General features: G+C 46.3%; 1 protein-coding gene across 2 annotated transcripts in view; it reads left to right on the top strand.

Annotated features, from left to right (window-relative positions):
• The window catches only part of VSNL1 (visinin like 1), a gene marked incomplete at both ends in the record, with an annotated part of 57419 nt that overhangs the window by 19975 nt on the left and 21169 nt on the right, over positions 1-16275 (top strand). The window lies entirely within an intron of this gene.

Genomic DNA, 16275 nt, shown 5'->3' with positions numbered 1-16275 from the left:
CTAAGAGACTTATATCAATAGTTTAGCAGGAAACTCAGAGTAATAATGGTGAGATTTCAGGGCCTGTAGAAGGAACCTTTTCTATGTGCTGGAATTCACATCACATCACACAGGTGAGCAGCACAAGGCAAGATGCTGTTAATCATCAGGGATGGGAATTTGCCAAGCCTTGTGCTTCACTCCAGAGGGGTGTGTGTGTGTGTGTGTGTGTGTGTGTGTTAGGGACGAGAAAAGGGACGGGTGTTTTGAAAGTCTTGGCCTTCATTGACTTTAGCTCCCTTCGGCAAAAAAAAAAATCTTGTTGCAACGTGGTTCTTTGCTGGGGCTGAAGCTCTCAACCCCGAGGAGGGAAGCAGAGGGTGGGTGGCCACAGAGGATGCTTGACACCCGTGCAATCTCTGTGGCTCGTGTGGGGGACTCATCAGCAAGGATCTCCCTTCTCAAAGTGTCCCCAGTATAAAGGCCCCCTTCTCCTTTCACAGATATCCCATCAGTCCTTCCTCAGAGGACCCCAAGGGACAGGTGAGTGTGAAGGTGGGACACAGAGTAGTAGTTCCTGTGGTTGGGAAAATCCAAGTAGACATTCAGTCCCACCAAACCCTACAGAATGGATCACCCTAAATATGCCAAAGTGACGACTCTACAGCCATTGCAAGGCCATCTGTAAGAGGCCAGGGAAGCTGAAGAAATGAAAAGCGCAGCTCCTAGCCTCAGGGGTATGTTTTCTTGATTTCTGTGTGCCTGCTGGAGCCAGCCCCTCCCTCTTCTGATTCAGTATAAGGGAGGTGAGATCAACATCTATACTGTGAAAAAGCTCCAAGATGACTCTGAAATGCATCCCACTGGGGTTTTTTTTTTTTTTTTTTTTTTGCGGCACGCGGGCCTCTCACTGCTGTGGCCTCTCCCGTTGCGGAGCACAGGCTCCGGACGCGCAGGCTCAGCGGCCATGGCTCACGGGCCCAGCCGCTCCGCGGCATGTGGGATCCTCCCGGACCGGGGCACGAACCCGTGTCCCCTGCATCGGCAGGTGGACTCTCAACCACTGCGTCACCAGGGAAGCCCCCCACTGGGTTTTAATACAACACCGATTGGGGACCGATGACTCGGGGTGACAGCAGTTGTTTCATTTCCCAGAAGGTGGGTTTTCCCATGCTCCAGTTCATTCGTCCACTCAGCAAAGAGTTCCCAGAGCCCTTCTCGAAGCCAGGCCCAGGCTCAGTCCTCAGTGCTGAGGACACAGAGGCGACTAAGACACGCAGTGCTGCCTCGGGGGCCTACGGTCTCTTCCCCCGCCCCTCAGCGCCCCACCTCCCCTTCCTTCGCTTTCCTCCCCAGGCCAACCCCCTTCTTCGTCCTCACCCCCAAATCCACTACCTTCACTGTTTCCATCTTCCCCTCCCTTCTCTCGCTTTCGGGAGCTCAGACTGTGCACTGCAGCATCCTTGCCCTGTGATCCATCACAGTCCGCCAATGGCCAGGAAGGCCAGCCTAAGTGGACCAAGGAAGAACATGACCCTGTGACAGTACCTGCTACAGGAGTGACCTCGCCAGTCTTCAACAGGTTATTCAGTGAGTGCACGGAAAATATTAACTGAGGTAGAAAACAGGAATTGTAAAAAACAAATTGGTTGAAACATGGAGTGAAATTCTTGGAAAGCGTTTGATGAATTATACATTTGTCTACATTCCTCAGATCATTATGTCCAAATTCAGATGACGGCCAAGGGATGGTAAACAGAAGCAGCCCGGGCAGCCGAGTGAGCACTGGGCTGAACATGAGCAGACAAGGGTTCTCGTTCCAGCCCGACCACTGACCCCCATGAGACTGGAGACCAGACAGACCTTGTCTCCGGGTTTGTTCCCTCATCATGAAAGGTGTCAGGACTAAATAACCTCTAAGGACTCTCCTTTTTGGGACAGTCACCCAGTGTTTCCTTTGGGTTGAACTCCCTTCTCGCTCATGGCAATGCCTAGGTGACCCCCCCACCCTGCCCCCTGCATGCAGAAGGCGGAGCCCTATGCAGGAGGATGCTCGGTTTTCCCCTGAGCAGGACAGAGCTACTGGTCCATAGCTCATTGGCTCTTCACTTTCCATCCTTTGCCCAGAAGCAAAGGATACATCTTTCCCCAACCAGTTATTCATTCATTCATTCATTCCACCAAAACATAAGTAGCACGTGTCATTTAAATGGCTCTTTGTGGGGTGATCAAGACAAAAATCGATCCAACAAGATCCTGCCCCCAAAGAGCTCCCAGTCCCCGGGGTAACGGAGAAACCGTTAACTCTATAAGGCAAAACACGCTCAGTTCCCTTCAACAGGGAAGTCACAAAGGTTTGGAAAGTAGGGAGGGAACTGGGACACATGATGGGGAGGGGCTGTCAGAAGAGATTTCATGAGAGAGGTTGCATTAGAGCTGAACCAGGGTAGAATTTCCCCAGGGTTGTGCCGGGGAGGGTATTGCACCAGGCATTCCTTTCATGTGGGCAAAGCCCCCTGGGGTATAGCTGAGGCCACGAGAAGACTTGGTGACCTCTCTCACTACCTTTGCTTTTGTGGCAGCAGAGAAGGGGGCATTGAAGCGGCACTTCCTGCTGTCAGACTTCCTAGTTGGGGGAAGCGTTGGCTTAACAATGTTCAGTAAATTACATATTCACAATGAATCCTGTTGGCAGATTTTGCCAGCCCTGAGCACCAGAGAGTTCCTCTGACAGCGTAATTACCCCTCACTATGAGTTTGCCAGTTGTCATTTTCCCAAAAGCTTTGCTTAACAGTCAGCAGGGAAGCCAGGCTGACGGGCTCCACACGGCGCTTCCTTTGGCTTTCTCATCCTGTCCTTCAAAACCGATGCCACTTTGTCCCTGCCTCACTTGCTCCACTCTGGCCAGCACCCAAGGGGGCATGGACCCTCAGGAGCAGGTCCAGAGCATTTTGCTTCCTAGCAGAACCCACCAGGAAGAGGCTCTCTGGGTGCTCACTTTGCGTGATGCCTCCCCGTCAAGGCCATTCATATATTTGCATCTGGAAGCGTGAAACATATGGGCAGTTATGAAGGACCATCTCATGGAAAAATGCAAACCTGCTTATTGGTGAAATAGAGGAACCAGGCGCTTCAGGGTCAGATAGGACGGGGTTCCAATTCTGAGTGAGCCTGTTTCTTCATCTGTAAAACAAGAATAACCTCACAGAGGAGTTGGGATTAAGTAAACATGCCTAGCATAGCGCTTGCATTTAGGAAGTTACCAGTACAGCTCAGTTTCTCCTTTTTCTTTTCAGAGGGAGGAGAGATTTTGTCTAATTTTGTTTATGACCTCTTTATAGATTACTGAGTACATACCAACTTCGTCTTCCTTAAAGATATCCCATGATATCCTACCTTTCCTCAAAAGCCTCCTCTATCCATGCTATATCATTAAATGAAAAGAGCCAGTTGCAAAACACTATACAGAGAGAGATGTATAGCACGATCCTATTTTTGCAAAATGTACACATATCTCTCCTCACACCCCTCCGTCTTCATAGTGTTTACCTTCAAGAAGTGGGGCTTCTTCACTCCTTCCTTTATATGCTTTTTTATGGCCTGAAAGTTTTCACAACACACATGTATTTCTTTTCATTTTGAACTAATCTTCAAAACAGCAACATAAGCCCTTCTAAGGGGTTCCTTTGTGCACCGGAAAAAGTACCAATTCCATTTCCTTGCACTGGACCCATGTCTCAGTTACTTGGCTATGAGTAACCAAAAAAAACCAGAGGCTTAAATAGACAAGAGTTTATTTTTCTCACATAAAAAAAATATATATCTCTGAGATTTTCTTGGCCTTGCCCTCATGGATGCAAGCTGAGTGCTGCAGTTCCAGGCATCACATCATTATTCAGATCTGCCAGAGAAAGGGAAAGGGTACCAGCTGCTTCAATCCTTTTTTATCAGGAAATCGAAAGATTTCCAAGAAGTGCCTCCTACCCAACCATCTTTAACAGACTTAGTCTTCTGTCTCTTTGGCCTAAACTCTATCACATGGTGATGATGATCACGATGACGATGATGGTCATGGAGATAAAGCAAGGAACAGGATTGTCACGATTAGTTTTAGTCCAGTCATCATCCAGTGCCTCAGGCTGGGAACACTGATGCTTTGAACAAAAGCCAAATTAACAAAAACCCTGGGAAGGGAGAGTAGGAGGTGACTTAGACTGTCTGCTGAAGGGCCCAATAGCCTTCCTTTCTCACAGCATTGGTCCATGCACCAGCTAACACAGGCAGCTTAGAGTCATCAAAAAAGCTTCAACGTTGCACCTCCAGCCCTGCACTCCAGCTGTTCTTTTGGCCTATGACACGCTCCCTTGGGAGGTCCTGGTGAAGGGAACAAGGCACTCACATACCGTGAACATCATCAAAGAATGAAATCCAGCAGCTACACACTGATCCTTGACTCCGGGTGGTCCTGCAGTCAGCCCTGTGGCTCCTGTCAGGCTCTCATGATGAACTGATAAACTCCAATTTATTTATTATGAAGTGTTATGAAATGACATAGTGTAGCCTTGCCCCGTCAGCACTGCTAGCTCCCTGGACCCTCTCTGCAGCATTGTCCCACAAAGATGGGGAAGGACAGAGGGAACATCTCCAAACACCCCATGCTGATGAGTAGTGCAGTGCTAGGTGGCATGAACTGACAGAGCGAAGTGAATTTGCTTTCTAAATGCACCCTTGGGGCTTCCCTGGTGGCGCAGTGGTTGAGAGTCTGCCTGCCAATGCAGGGGACACGGGTTCGTGCCCCGGTCTGGGAAGATCCCACATGCCGCGGAGCGGCTGGGCCTGTGAGCCATGGCCGCTGAGCCTGCGCGTCCGGAGCCCGTGCTCCGCAACGGGAGAGGCTACAACAGTGAGAGGCCTGTGTACCGCAAAAAAATAAATAAATAAAACAATAAATGTACCCTTGGCCAAGGTGAGCTCCATGTAGACCCTGGATTGGATAACCATTACTTGTGTGTACGTCTCAACTTCCTTGCTTGACTACAGCTCCCAGAAGTCAGGAGCTAGTTGAGCATCCTTAGAAAAGTTAACTGGTCAGTCAGATGGGTTGGAGGAGTCTCTCCTGCTTTGTATTATCAGGGCCCCAGAGTCCATTCCGGCCAGGAGCAGGGCTTCAAAGCTATGACACGGTCCCCGAGGAATAAATAGCACAGGGAGCAAGGTCCTTGGAACTCAACAGCAGGGGCTCTTCCAATGGATGGTGGCAGGAGGGTGGATTCATTGCCCATTCTCCTACCTCATTCACTGTGGAATGGGACGCTCCTCTGAGAAGAATGGAGACTTGGGATAACACAGAGAGCAGCATCTTTTTGGCACCCAGCTGTCCCCTGGGGCTCCCCCTCTGAGTCGAAAAGGCTAGTTTTCAGGAACACTAAGAAATAGCCATCAACCTGACTGTTCTTTAGCTCCACCCCAGTCCTTAAGTTCATTGTCTCCTGGTGAATTTGATCTCACAGTTGTTAGAGGAGCTCTCAGGCACCCTCCTGGGCAAACCCCTGTTCGTCACACCGAAGAGGAATCGGGGGCTCAGAGGGAAAGGACTTAACGAGGAGATCTTGAATCCCGTGCTCTGCCCATTGTACCTTGCAGCCTCCTATCCCTGCTCTCAAACCAATTTCCTGGCTTCTAGAATCCATGCAGTTAATTTAGAAAGAGGGAAAATAGCAGAAGGGCTCCAGCCTTGTGGTAAGCCAGACCCTGGCATGATGAGGAACTGCCAAGCACTGGGAGATGACTGGATTGCACAGCAGCAGAGCTGTGCTAAGGGGGCAGTGAGCAGAAGCCAATGGATGATGTTTCCATGGCAACTGCTTTTCATCCTCGGCTTGCCGGGGTTGGGCATTCTGGAGTCGAGCAGGGCTGAATTATCGCCCCATCATGTAATATTGTTTTCAGTTTTGAAAATGCCTTTGTCTACACACATACACACACACACACAAGTGCACACAGACACCTGCACCTCTTTCCTCTACCTTTGCTCTGGGAAGGAAAAGCTTGGTTCTCAGTGGCACATTTCAAGTATGGATGTACCTTCCCAGCACCAGACAGCATCAGCAACCTGGGGAAGAGATGTGGGGAGTTGGAGGGTGAGAGAAGTGTGAGGGGGACCAGCTATTGTCACGGTACCTAGTGATCAGAGTTTGGTGGTCATTGTTGCTGTCGCTGTTCAAGATTGTCGTCACCTGGTGTATCGGTCTTCTACTGTTGTGACAGCAGATTACTACAAACTGAGTGGCTTAAAACAATGCAGATTTATAATCTTACAGTTCTGGAGGTCAGAAGTCTGACATGGGTTTCACTAGTCTAAAATCAGGGTGTCTGCAAGGCTATGTTTCTCCTGGAGGCTCTGGGAGAGAATCCTCTTCTTTGGTTTTTCTCCCTTCTAGGGGCTGTCTCTATTCCTTGGCTCATGGCCCCTCCTCCCTCTTCAAATCCAGAAGTGTAGCATCTTCAAATCTCTGTCTGCTTTTGCTTATGTTCTCACATCTCCTTCTCTGACTCTTTTAAGGACCCTTGTGATTATATTAGGTCCATCCAATAATCCAGAAATAGTCTTCCCGTTGCAAAATTCTTAACTTAATCATGTCTGAAAAGTCCCCTTTTCCATATTTGTATAACATATTCACAGATTTCAAGAATTGGAGTATAGACATCTTTGGGGGAGGTATTATTCTGCCTACTACATCCAGGCTCTGTGAATGTGGGTTTCAATAAGAGTGATCTTTCCCACATATAGAGTACCTAATTTGTGATAAGCATGCCGCTAAACTTTTACACATATTAGCTCATTTAATCCTCAGTAAAGCTCCACAAGGATGGTGTCATTTTCCTAATTTACAAATGGGGAAATGGGATGTAAGAAACTCAGTGATACATGTAAGCACATGTCTGGAACTTAGTCGTCTTGTATACTTGTAATTTTTTTTTCTTTTTGGCCGCACTGTGCAGCATGTGGGATCTTAGTTCCCTGACCAGGGATTGAACCTGCGGCCCCTGCACTGGAAGCATGGAGTCTTAACCACTGGACCACCAGGGAAGTCCCTGTATAACTGTTACTTTGTACTTATTGAACAGCTCCCCATTGCCCCCTCCCTCAACCCTGGCAACCACCATTCTACCTTCTGCTTCTATGAGTTTGACTATTTTAGATACCTTGTATCAGTGGGATCATTTAGTACGTGGTTTTTTTTTTTTTTTTTTTTGCGGTACGCGGGCCTCTCACTGTTGTGGCCTCTCCCGTTGCGGAGCACAGGCTCCGGACGCACAGGCTCAGCGGCCATGGCTCACGGGCCCAGCCGCTCCGCGGCATATGGGATCTTCCCGGACCAGGGCACGAACCCCTGTGCCCTGCATCGGCAGGCGGACTCTCAACCACTGCGCCACTAGGGAAGCCCCCAGTACGTGTTCCTTTACTACTGACTTCTTTCACTTAGCATAACGTCTTCCAGGTCCATCCATGTTGCTGCATATGATAGGATTTCTATCTTTTTGTAAGGCTGAATAATATCCCATTGTATGTATATACCACATTTTCTTTATCCACTCATCTGTCAATAGATGTCTGAATTTCATGTTTCGATTTTTAGAAGGAGATAATGCATATTTCACATAAATGTTAAATAAAATGTGAAAGTTCAAACTCAGCAGCCCCCGAGCCTGCTGAGGCCACAGGTATTCTCTACTCTTAAGTGTACACTGGAGGAAAATCTGAGCCTCAGACCTCAACATGCTCAATCAGGTTGATTTTCTCATATTTGCCTTTTTTAGAAAAGGTAGGAAGTAGAGTAGCCCGGTCACGAACAATATTAGAACGTCTTGTCCTGACTCCCATCTGGTGCTCCTTTTATTTCATCAGCTGCATTTTCTCACCTGAAAAATGAGGGTGACTCATTCATTCACTGAGTAAAGGTTTACTGGGCACCTGCTATGACCAGGAACTGTACTACACACCAGGGATTCAAAGATGAGTTAATGTCAGTATTAACAAAAAATTAAAATTAGATGCAGTCCCTACTCTTCAAGAGCCCAGGGATGTTACTGGGCTATTCTAGCACGCGGTTGGCGCCATGCTGGAGTCCTGTTTGGGGTGTTAGAAGACATGGAGGAAGGGCACCCCTCCTACCTCGAGTTCAAGCTTCCTATGTGAGCTGAGTACTGGAAGATCTGTAGGAAAATGCCAGCAGGTAGGAAGGCATCAGAATGGAAGCTTTCCATATAATGGGAGAAGCATGGAGGCGACACACCACCAGCCAGAACTTGGGAGGCACACTGGGAAGTACAAAAGGATATTTTACCAGAGCAGAAAGTGTTGATCAGGCAGGGGGGGCACCACTGTATGAATGGGATGAACCCTGGAGAGGTGAACAGGCCCCTTTTTGAGTAGTTGGTTCTGGCAGCAGTGGACAATGGGTTGGCAAGATGAGAGGGCCAGACTGGAGGCTACAAGGCCAGCAGCCACCGGCCAGGTGACCCAGGTGGGAGGTGGGTGGGGCCTGTCTCCTCCCTCGGGGAAGGTCAGCTGAGCTCCCAGGAGATTACCCTGCATGGAAGGTTTTCAGGATGGAGGAGTGTCTCTGCTTTTGGCCTGGGATCCCTTGCCCACAGATCAATCCTGTAATTAAAACCGAGGGGCCACCAAAAGAGTGCAGTCATCTCTGCTCTCCTGGAAAAGTGGGCGGGTAGGTGAGTAACATGCTAGTCATGATATTATCTTTTGAGAAAAAGATTTTCTCGCCCACCATTGTCTTTTATCTAGTGCCATTACAAATAGATTCCACACCTCAGAAATCAAAGAGAGTGTATAGTAAAAAAATAGCAAAGGTCATACAATGTTTCCTTGCTTGTGTTATTAAAAAAGCACAGAGAGTAACTCCTGATAAATTCAGGAAAAAGAAGAGTGAAATCTCTCAATTTAAACTCACTGGGGAAGGCTCATTTGAATTTTATGTGGTCCCTAAGAAATGGAATTATAATCCTCTCACCTCTAAGCATAAGAAAGTGTAAGAGAATATTTGTGTAATCAGATGCCAATGAGGAGAATAAGGCAAGTGGGTATGAAAATATAATAGACTGTGTTACATAATGGTGAGTCATGAGCAGTCTGGTCATATTCATATACAGGAATGAACTTGATGAAGGATAACTTTCTTAAAACAATATCCAGCATCTCAATTAATAGGGAATCTCACTTACCAGGTAGCCCTATAAAAATCAGCAGTTTCTGGGGAGGCTACTGATTCCTAGGTTGGTTTCTTCTGGACAGCTGGGAAGCCTGGGAGGAGTCACAGTGCAAGAGGGTAATCGGAACAGGGGAAGTCTTCATGCAGTCTCCTCACTTCTTCTGGGACTCTTTCTTGCCTCCTCCTTCCCCCCACCCATGACAGAAGTCAAATCCAGGGGCATCACAAACCATCAACCTCTTCCAGCTCATCTCTTAATCCAGCACCAATCTCACCTCTAAACATAGATAGAAAAACTTCCATGAATCCTAGTCAGCAATATTTAATGCATATTAAAACAATCATTCACCACTAAGTTCTTTCTTCCCCCAGGAGTTAAAGGATAGTTTGGCCTTAGAAAAAACTATAAATACTTTATAATTATACCATTTTTTAAAAAAAAAAACATAATCATTTGGATAGATGCATTTAAAAACAACATCATCTAAAAGAAAAAAATAACTAATAACTGAAGGAAATTCTTCAATTTGAGGAAGGTTCACTATCATGAACCTACATTGGTATCATCATCTTTAATAATAAACAGTTATTAAAGTCAAGACTGAGGAAGAGACACTCATGATCTTTGACTACTGTTACTTATTTTTGTTATGGAAATTCTCCTCCATCCAGTAAGACAGGAAATCAGCACTAGTATCATAAATTAAGAGATATATTTATCATTATTGAGGGACCATGCCCCCCCAAAATTCATGAGAATCAACAGAAAAATTTATATTAATAATGATTAATTTTAAACTAAGACTAGATCTAAGTTATAAATGTAGTCATTATATTTATAACTTTCCTACATACCATCAATAATAAATCAGAAAACATATTATAGATAGAAAAAGATAACACTGATAATAGTAATAAAATAAAATACCTAGTGGCAACCTTTAGAAAAAAAGTGTGGGACTTGTATGATGAGGGACATAAAAAAGAGTTAAGTAAATGAAGAGAAACACAATGTTCCTGGATAACAAAACTACATATTATAAAGATATCAATTATTCTGTAATTAATTTTAGGTGCAATTAAATGTCAATTTTAGATAATTCTGAGGTCCACTTGGAAGAATAAATGGCTGAGAGCAGCTGACTTTTAAGTAAGCGGGATACTTGTTACCTCAGATATGAAAACATGTTTTATAACTTCAGTAATTAAAACAGTATGGTACTGGTGCCCACCACAGAAAAATGGCACAATTAAGTCAGAAACAACCCCTCACCTACATAAGAATGGAGCATGTGATCAGATGCCATCGCAGACTAAAGACCGCTGGGTCATTTGTTGGTTTTGGTATTTTGCGGGGAGAGAGCTGGAAAGAAATTCAGATCCTCTCCCTCCATCAGACACTAAATAAATTCCAGATAAATTAAAGAGCTGATTGTTTAAATTAAATAAGCTGGTTCTTGGCCTTTAATTTGGCCTGTGGTGTTTTTGGAGCTACACTATCTTTAATTTGTATATAATCAAACTACGAATCTAACAGATATTTTCCATTACTTTTGCTTTTAGAAATCACCCCCTCATCCAGGCAATTAACATCCACTTCTGTTTCCTTATTATTTAATTTAAACAATCAACTCTTTAATTTATCTGGAATTTATTTAGTGTCTGATGGAGGGAGAGGATCTGAATTTCTTTCCAGCTCTCTCCCCGCAAAATACCAAAACCAACAAATGACCCAGCGGTCTTTAGTCTGTGATGGCATCTGATCACATGCTCCATTCTTATGTAGGCGAGGGGTTGTTTCTGACTTAATTGTGCCATTTTTCTGTGGTGGGCACCAGTACCATACTGTTTTAAGTACTAAGGAAACTAAGGAAATAGAAGTGGCTGTTAATTGCCTGGATGAGGGGGTGATTTCTAAAAGTAAAAGTAATGGAAAATATCTGTTAGATTCGTAGTTTGACTATATACAAATTAAAAGTAGTGTAGCTCCAAAAACACCACAGACCAAATTAAAAGCCAAGAGCCAACTGGAATTCTGCTGTAGAAACACCTTGTGCTGAGTTACCATAAGGACTAAAGGAGCTGATCAAAAATACAGATTTCTGCAAAGCAACTCTTAAGAAAGGAAGCGCTCAAGTCTCCCAGACTTGTTTCTGGGTTAAGGCCACGGTTGATTTAGCTGATACGTGTCACACCCAGTGTTTTTGGGAAGCCAAGGCTGTTTGTGGACGGATACCTCCAGTGTGTGGTTATCAACTGGTCTGCAGCTTGCTAACTGGGTAAACTTGGACGAGTCCCTCTGCCTCCCTGTGCCTTTTGCCTCCTGTGGAAAATGACAAATGTGGTAGGCAAAATAATGCCCCCCAAAGATGTCCACATCCTAATCCCTAGAGCCTGTGAATATGCTACATTATGTGGCAAAGGAGAATTAAAGTAGTAGATGGAACTAAGGTTACTAATCAGCTGACCTTAAAATAGGGGGATAATCCTGGATCATCCAGGTGGGCCCAATGTAATCACAAGGGGTCCTCCGAAGTAGAAGAGGGGAGCCGCAGAGGAGATCATAGACGTGATATAGGGATTCCACTGCCCATTGCTGGCTTTGAAGATGGAGGAAGGGACCCCAAGCCAAGGAAGGTGGGCAGCCTCTAGAAGAAAAAAAAATGGCAAGGGAATGCACTATCCCCTAGAGCTTCCATAAGGGAATGCAGCCCTGCCAACACCTGGATATTAGCCCAGGGAGACCCATGTCACACTTCTGACCTCCAGAAGTGTAAGATAACATATTTGCATTGTTTTAGGACTACAAGTTTGAGGCATTTGTTACAGCACCAGTAGGAAACCAATGCAACAAATAACACTCAAATGTATAACTAAGATATTTGCAATGAAAGCACCTACGTGAAATGCTGCTATGGTGATCGACATCCAGATGCTCAACTGAAACTACCCTGGTGACCGTAACAGTGGCAGCTGTAATGAGACTCAGTACTGGTAACCAGATTTCCTGAGGAGTCTTGAACTCCTTGACTTCTAAACGTGAAGTGGTTTTTTCCCCTTATAATCCCACATGGCAGCCATGCTACTCTGTCCTCTAGCAGTTGCTCTGACAGCATCTTGGCAAGATTCCCTAAATTTGCAGTCACTTTCGGTTATTAGAACAGACTCATTTCAGGTATTTGGGACTCAGTCCTATTCATTAAAAAAAAATTCCATCTCCATCTCAAGTCTGGATCTCCTTCCTTCTCCTACGCTTCTCCACAGCGTAGGCTGACTTGTCTGTGGCGGCAGCTTCTAGGGATGGGGGCGGGAATTTTCAATGATCAGCTCTTGGCAAAGCACTCCTCCTGCCTTTACGACTAACTAGCTCCTCCATGTCTTCAGTACATTAGGGCAGGAGAAAACAGAGAAAAGGTAGTCCTCTCCTTACTGAACCTGGCAGGTTACAGTCCTCTCCTTGGCTGGTCTTCTGGTCCAGCCCATTGATTGACCCAGACTCCTTGAAGGATGGCCATGACTCCAATAGGCTTCCCCAACAAGAACGGAGCTTATGACTATGCGTGCAGTACCCCTAAGCATTGGTTGCCCCTTGGGAGTCATGGATTTCATGCTGCTTTCCTGTGAGGACTCAGGTTGTACTCCCCCTCAGCCACCCGCAGGCCACCTCTCACGCTAGTGGGCACATGCCAGATCCATTGTCCAACCCCCTTAGGAACTAAGAACTGGAAAGGGGGACCGGAGTGGGGAGCATCCAGCCTAGGCATTCTCTACCACATCACGTGTCTCCAGTGCTCCCCAGTCAGAAACACAGGGGCCACTAAGGAACCGCCTACACAGCACTCATCCAGAGAACGAGATGCCAGTCTTTGCTTTACACGGAAACCACTCTTCTTTTATATTAATTCCTTTGGAACCACCTACTTTTTAAATTTAATTCAATTAATTTGTGTATTTTTTTCCCTGAAACAGAAACTGCTTTATTTTTTTATCAGTTTTTTATTGAAGTGTAGTTGATCTACCATGTTGTGTTAATTTCTGCTTTACAGAAAAGTGATTCAGTTATACATATATATACATTCTGTTTTAAAATATTCTTTTCCATTATGGCTTATCACAGGATACTGAATATAGTTCTCTGTGCCATATAGCAGGACCTTGTTTTTTATCCATCCTAGATATAAAACTTACATCTGCTGCCCCCAGCCTCCCACTCCATCCCTCCCCCAACCCCCTCTCCCTGGACAACCACCAGTCTGTTCTCTATGTCCATGATTCTGTTTCGGTTTCATAGACAGATTCATCTGTGTCATATTTTAGATTCCACATATAAGTGATATCACATGGTATTTGTCTTTCTCTTTCTGACTTACTTCACTTAGTATGATGATATCTAGGTCCACCCATGTTGCTGCAAATGGCATTATTTCGTTCTTTTTTATAGAGTCACCCACTTTGATGGTGAGGAGGGGAAGCATGGGAGGAAAGGGATCAGACTCTCTCAGCTGACCTGGGAGACCATGGTTGGATGCAGGACTGGTTCTTGGATTAGCACCTTCTCATACACCCCTATCAGCATATGGCTGACCCCAACAACCAGCAGCTCTCTGAAGTTAGAATGAGGAGTGCTTAGCACCTTTGATTCCCAGTTTGGGGCATTGGCCACAGTTCCAGGACACCAGGGAAAATCTGTCACTGGCTAGAAGCTTCATTGGATTCTCGGAAGAAGCACCGGGAAGATTCATTAATGTATTCACACAATGAAGAACTACAGCACTCTTAAGCCAGCCCCACTTCCCGCTGGGTCTGACCCTTGCCAGGGCCTGCTGGGTCCAACATCCCTGCCACAGAGACTCAGGATGGGGTAAGCTCCAAGCAGCAATAAATCAATAAAGGGTTATTTTGCCCAAGGCCTACTGTTCCTAGCCTATCCCAGCAACTCCACCCTCATTTTAACAACACTGCATCCAAACAGCTTCACGGCCAGAGTTCAAACCCAGGTCCACGTGACTCCAGACTTGGCACCCTTCTACTACACCACTGCTGTGAAGGTGCCTTGGTGTTACTTGAGGAGATTAGGGGAGCATACCTCAAACACTCAGGCATATTCACACGCAGACAAGACCGTAATTGCTTCCAGGGCTCATTCAGTTATTCATTCTCAATGAGGCACCTATGTCGTGCCCTGCTCTGTGCTTTGAGGGATACAAAGAGAGACAAGAAATGACCTTTTCCCCAAAACAGATACCTACCTGTAAAATAAGATACACTGGGATAGGAACCCTAAGAGAAGTATAAATAAAAGGTTAAGAAAGCGCACATCCAGGATAGAGATTATAACCCGAGTCAGCAAAGGCACAAGAGTGTGAGCTGAGGGCAGCCCTGCGTCCTCTCTCTGTCTCTGTATTCGTCTGAGTCTAGTACGGTGTCTGACACATGTTGGATATCTAACATTTGTTCAATTAACCTAGCATTGGAGGCATATGAAGAATTTGAATAAAACAAATAATTCAGTACGTCTAGGGTACAGCATAGAGAGGAGAGAGGGTGTGATGAGAGATCAGTACCCCATTTTGAAGGCCTTGGAATGCCATGCTTGGGAGTCAACACTGTTTTCCTCTGGGCAAGAGCGGGCAGGGAAGATGTTAAAGAGATCCGAGTGGCTGTGAAATGTGTGTTCTAGAAAACAGTGCCCTTGGGTGGTGATTAAAGGCAGGAGGTCTGGGAAAGTAGCTTTGTTCAAGGGAGAGAAGAGATTTGTGATGGCTGCAGTAATCTGTGTTCGGATGTGGGTTTCAGTTTTTTGGAACATCTTTTAAACGGTGTTATCGACTGAAAGAAAAACGCACGATGTAAGAGCTGTGAGTTCTGTTTTTTTCTTCAGGGTCTTGCCAAGGACTGTAATCCAGGAGACAGCCTCTCAGTAGCTCTGAGAAACTGCTCCAAAGAGGTAGGGAAGGAGCCAGTGTATATATGAATTGTTTTGGTTAGGAAATTCATGAAGTCAAGTGTACGTCTTGATAAAAAATGCCTGCTAATCACAAAAACATATGTCTCAAGTTAATGATTTCAGTGCTTTTCTATGTATGGGAAGATGCAAGAATCTGGGGTCATTGAAATTCTTTCTGAGAGATACATCAAACTATCTATGGGCCCTTTTTCCAAAGCACAGAGAGCTCCGGCCTATTTTTTCCAGCCTGAATTCCCCTCAGGGCACCCTGTTCCTGGGTTGTGACTTAACCCTTTGTAGAACTGGATGATGAGTGACACTCTTTGTTCCTTTTTTGTTCACAGTGTTAAAAGAGAAATTCACAATCCCACAGCCCTGGAACAGGCTACCCACCTCTGGGGTGCGAGGGAGGTTACTCCATAATATCCAAAGTCCTTGAGTTTAGAAGGTCAGGGAAGGCCCTGGACCCTGAGCTGGATGCGAAGCTCGGCATCCTGCCTGGTCTGCAGCCCTATCAGTGACTTGGAGGTGCCAGCGCTCAGGACTCAGCTCCCTGCCGCCCACCCCAGGCCTAGAGGACTCGACCCTTGTCTCCGGGCCCTCATCCTGGCCTCTGCGCCACCTGTTTCCACGCTGCCCTCCTCCACAGACACGGAGCCTCGGCTCCAAACTCCTGGCTCCCTCTGGACAAGGGAAATGGCTGCCTTCCACGCGGAGCTGAGAGCCAGGCGAGGCTTCAGAGCGCCGGGCCTTCCCCTGTCCCTGCATTTCTCTTGGGTATCCGCCCACCTGGCCCCTCTCCCGGGCATCCAGCCTGAGGCTCCGGAGCTGCCCCCTCCCCCTCAGTCTCCACCCTCCCCCAAGCTGGGTTTTCAGACTGTTCTTAGGTCCCATGATGATCAGGGCGATTTAGTGACAGGCTTAGAGCCAGACAGATCTAGGATCCAATCCCAGAGCTTCAGCTACCAGGCCTTGGGCAGGTCAGCAAACCCTCAGCTCTGTCCCTGTTACATGGGACGACATCACCCACCTCCAGGGTCAATGAGAAGATGCAATGAGATGCTTACATAAAGCACCTGCCCTAGGAGGTGGGCTCAAATTAGCAACCCTTCTCC

The sequence above is a fragment of the Hyperoodon ampullatus genome, assembly GCF_949752795.1.
Source record: "Hyperoodon ampullatus genome assembly, chromosome: 15".
NCBI lineage: Eukaryota > Metazoa > Chordata > Mammalia > Artiodactyla > Ziphiidae > Hyperoodon > Hyperoodon ampullatus.
The sequence above is the reverse complement of the archived record's forward strand: the minus strand, read 5'-3'. Positions and strand labels throughout refer to the sequence as shown.